A 5,555-nucleotide genomic window follows, 5' to 3' on the forward strand; every position below is an offset into this window, starting at 1 on the left:
CTTTTTCAGCTCTCTCTGGGCAGTCTCTAATAAAATGATCCAAAGAACCACATCGAAAACATTCATTTGCTCTACACGGACCAAAATGATTTCTACCACACCGCTGGCACTCAGGTTTAACAAATCTCGAGTTCCCTACACTGGCTGCCGAAGTAGTCTGGGATTTAGGACCCACATTTTGCTTCTTCTAATTCCCATATGATTGCCCAGCTGAAGCTTAGGAACGAGGATTCATATTCCTTGACTTTCTAGGTTGCTGTGAAAATGAACCGCTCATCGGTCTTTTCTTCCAATTTCTAGTCTCAGCCCCTACCTTTTTCTTTTCTTTAAGTAATTCTTCGGCCTTACAAGCCCGATCAACCAATACTACCATTTCTTTTAATCCAAGAATTCCAACAAATACCTTGATGTCTTCGTTGAGCCCGTCTTCAAATCGTCGGCACATCTTGGCCTCTGTAGGAACATACTCTCTGGCATACTTACTTAATCGAACAAACTCTCTTTCATATTCTGTAACTGTCATATTACCTTGCTTCAGCTCAAGAAATTCTTTACGCTTCTGATCAATAAATCTTTCACTAATATATTTCTTCCGAAACTCTTCTTGAAAGAATTCCCAAGTTATTTTCTCTTTCGGTACCACCGAAATCAAAGTCTTCCACCAATTATAAGCTGAATCCTTCAACAAAGATATAGCGCATTTCAAACATTCTTCAGGTGTACAAGATAATTCGTCAAATACCCGGATTGAATTTTCAAGCCAGAACTCTGCTCTCTCGGTATCATCATCAATATTTGCTTTAAATTCTTCGGCCCCTTGCTTGCGAATTCTATCAACTGGAGTTCTGTGAAATTTCATCAGATCCATACCTTGAGGCATCGGGGGTACAGGTTGAGGAATTGGGGGAGGTGGGGGAGGTTGTACATTTGGGTTCGTACGAACGAACTCAGTGTACCATGCACTCATCATTTGGAGAAAGGCTTCCCGACCCCTTTCTCCTCCTCCCTGACCAACAGTAGGAGGTGGATTTCAGTCGGTGCTGCTCCTTCAGCCGGAGCTGGCGCATTACTCTCTACTTCATCTGCCACAGCTGGATCGGGATCCATTTACTATAAAAAAATCATTTAAAAAGGTCAGAAGTCGTCACACTATCACAATTTATACATATGGCATGTATAGCAAAATCCGTACATAAAACACGTAGTCCGAGAACTGACTAAACCTGCTCTGATACCACTAAATGTAACGCTCCCACGCCCGAGACCATCTCCGGCGTCGAGTATGAGGTGTTACTAAGCTTAGTTTAACATTTTTAGAACTTTGGATTATTGTTTCTACATTCACAGCTTTTAAGCTACTTGCGTCACAGTCACAAGAAAAATCATATCTCGAGTTAAGAAACTCAAAATCAAGATCCGTAAATTTTCCCTAAATATAGACTCATATACCTATCTACTAATTTTTTTCTAGAATTTTTGGTCAGGCCAATTAGTACAGTTTATTAGTTAAAGTTACCCCTGTTTCAGGACTCGACTGGTCTGACCTCTGTTTACTACGAACCACATTTCTCTCTGTAAAAAATTCATATTACTATGAGATTTATTTATACTAAAACTAGACTCAATAAGGATTCTGAAGATATAAAATATACCACCTAATTATATCTTTATAGTTTATGATGAATTTCTAAAGTTGGAACAGGGGATTCAAAAACTGCTATGACCCTGTTTCACTAAAATTCAAATATCTTCTAACATATAATTCCTTTACCTGTTTTATTTGTTTCATGTGAAACTAGACATAATAAGATTCAATTTGATATGTATTCCATCACCAAATTCAATTGCTATTATTTTTAGTAAATTTTCAAACTCGCGTCAGTGTTGCTGCAGTATTCTGTTTATGGCAAATTTCATCCTTTTTATGAGTTTTTATGCACTAAGTATCTTAATAGTTTTCCTTAACATCAAACATAATCTACACTAACCATTTTCATAATTTATCATTATCAAGCATTTCCTCAACCATTCCACAACCATACCATAAGATCATTTTCACAAAATAGGTATATTGCTATACGTGCCATACTTAAATTTACAAGCCATTTACCAAAAGTCTTCCGGATAGTGTGACTGAGCCTTCGACCTATCCCGACTCCTGAGCTGGCTTGTCCAAAACTACAATGAGTAAGAAGGAGGGAGTAAGCATAAATTCTTAGTAAGTTCATATGCAAATAATAAGTAACATAACAAACAGTTATACCAATCAAGATTAGCATACATCACTAAAACACATATCACATTTCTAAACATCATTCCTCATCATCTTATTACCTTATAGTGGTTGTATCAATACTCAACCCGAGGGTTAAATACATACCTGTCCAAAATAACCATTTCACATCACTCACCAATACTTCTCTTTACATCTCGAATATTCCTCCATTGAGTAGAACTTTACCCGTTGAACACATCGGAATATAATTCGGTACATGGTAATTTACATATAAGTGTCACATATTCAATCAAGCAATCATGTAACCCGCCCATAAGCGAACTCGGACTCAACTCAACGAGCTCGGGCGTTCGCATCCATAAGTGAACTCGGACTCAACTCAACGAGTTCGGATGCCTAGTTACATCTCACGAACTCGGACTCAACTCAACGAGTTCGGACATTCGCATCCATAAGTGAACTCGGACTCAACTCAACGAGTTCGGATGCTCAACCATCCTAGTGACATGTCACTTGTATCCTAATCTATTCCTAAGGTTCAAACGGGATTTTTCTTGAACACTTATCCTTGCCATCTTCCGTAGAATGCCGAAATCAATACTCGGTAACAATTATATTTAACAAGTAGCTCACATAATTTACATATTATTTGAAATTAACCACAAAGCATACATTTCATAATGAAATTCAGCATAACACATAATTAATATCAATAACTTAAAAATAACAATTATGCTACATTATTTACACATGAACTTACCTTGGTACCAAAATACAAAGATTTTGCAATTTAGTCCACAATCTTTTCTTTTCCTCGATTGAGGTCGATTCTACGTCTTTCTTGATCTAAAATAACACATTTAGCTCATTTAATACTCACATTATCAAATTAATCCTTAACTCAAATTTTGGAAAAATTACAATTTTGCCCCTAAACTTTTGCATATTTACATTTTTGCCCCTAGGCTCGGGATTAAACTTTATTCCTTATTCTTATGTTTTACAACATGCTGATCACTTTTCTCTTCTATGGCAACATCAAATTCTCACTCTAACATGTACTTGTGACTATTAGGTATTTTTACCGATTAAGCCCTTTTACTCGTTTTTGCTTAAAATCGAGTAGTACAAGTTGTCTAACATAATTTAAAACCCCATATTCTATCATAAAACATCAAAATACACAAATTTCACCTATGGGTATTTTTCCAAATATAAACCCTAAGTTGAATTATTGCTAACATAAGCTTAATCGAGCTACCGGGATTCCAAAAACGTAAAGAACATTAAAAACGGGGCTTGGAATCACTTACTATGGAGCTTGGAAGCTTGAAACAAACCCTAGCTATGGAGAACCCTTGAAATTTCGGCCTAATGAAGAAGATGGACAAAAATTGGCTTTTAATTTTGTTTTTAATTCATTTTAATAACTAAATGACTAAAATACCCTTACTACTAAACTTTCCAAAAATTCCTTCCATGTCCTAATTTTGTCCATGAACTTAAAATTGGTCAAATTACTATTTAAGACCTCCTCATTAATATTCCAAAACAATTTCATACTAAAAACTTCTAGAATGCAAGTTTTGCTTATTCGATTTAGTCCCTACTTTCAATTTAAGCACTTTAGGCATAGAATTTCATCACGAAATTTTCACACAATCATGCAATCATATCATAATCATCAAAATAATTATAAAATAATTATTTCTATCTCGGATTTGTGGTCACGAAACCACTATTCTGATTAGGCCCTAATTCGAGATATTACAGTGTGCCCCTATCTTCAAGGAAAAATTTCCAAAGTTGCCAGTTTAGTCCCGAATCACTTCTAAAACATATATTGGGTCCCGTAGGCCCATATTAGGGACTTTATGATGAAGGTTGATGAATATTGATCTGGAATGTAAAGTTTATGACTCGTTTTTTTTTATAACTGTTAGTGTATAAGTCCAGTAATACCTCATAGCCCTATTCCGGTGACGGCTTGGGGTTAGGGGGTGTTACAAATTAGGTTATTTTCTAAGCCACATTTCTCACCCAAATAGAAACCAACCTGAGCTCAATAATGCACATATAACCATGACATAAATAAGCATTCAAAACCAACAAATTCCAAGTCTATAACATGCAATATCCACACACAACATGATATCCATAAGTACATTCACTTAACCACTTTAAAAGATACCACATATACTTCTAAAGTCTACCTAATTGGTCAATTACATATATACACTTTTGTGCCTAACACATAACCTATATGCCATCTCTCAATCTCAACAATATGGTACTCAAATTACCAAATCACAATCAAGGCACTCCCATGGCAATCATACATACTACAAAATAAGACTAGCTACACACATATATACATACCAACATATACCAAATCAAGCTAAATCAAATGACTAATTACATAACAAAACATATAGGCTTCCATTAGCCAAATGACCTATACATGCCATATAACCAAAATACATAAAGTCCAAAAGTACCAAAATGAGAGTTTGATAGTACGATGTAATCTCCGACAACTTCCAAACTGAGCGAGCTTTCGAATCACTATAAAACACGAAAAATTAAGCAGAGTAAGGAATTAAGCTTAGTAAGTTCGTATAGCATAAAACTCAGCTTACCATTTAATCACAATTTAAGTAATTAAACATAGCATAATGCAACTCAATTTGATCCACAAGCCTAACACATATTCATCCACAAAGTTAGACATGAAATCACAAATCCCATAGATTTAATTCTCCCATGATTCACGTACATACCTGTACTAGTTCAATTGAATTCATATACTCTTGTAACATCACTGTGTCCGTTGAACCATTTGGAATAATATCGAATACTCAAGTATCTCGCACACTAAATGCCAAAACATGGTCGAACCATCTCTATTTCATATCTCATATAGATGCTCTCTCTCAGGTTATCACTAGGCCTGCTCACACAAGCTGACGGTCAAAACATAGCTACACGGTGCTACTCACACAAGCTGACGAGTAATCGCACCACATGCCGAAAAACTCAGCCACCGATAGAACATACGGGACCAGCACCTAAAACACGGTAACCCTTAATGACATGTCATTTGTATCCTATCTATTCCTAAGGTTCAATTGGGATCCATACAATTGCCGATATCTCGTCAAGAATTTTCGTAATGTCGTATCATCACAATTATATTAATTAAGCATGTAAACACATATAATTTAAAGCTTATTAATATACAAACTTACCTCGAACTCGTATGAAGGAAAACGATTGTTCAGTCCAAAACTTTATCTTTTCCCCGATCTAATTTCGTACA

Source organism: Gossypium hirsutum, chromosome A03 (assembly GCF_007990345.1).
Source record: "Gossypium hirsutum isolate 1008001.06 chromosome A03, Gossypium_hirsutum_v2.1, whole genome shotgun sequence".
In the NCBI taxonomy this organism is placed as follows: domain Eukaryota; kingdom Viridiplantae; phylum Streptophyta; class Magnoliopsida; order Malvales; family Malvaceae; genus Gossypium; species Gossypium hirsutum.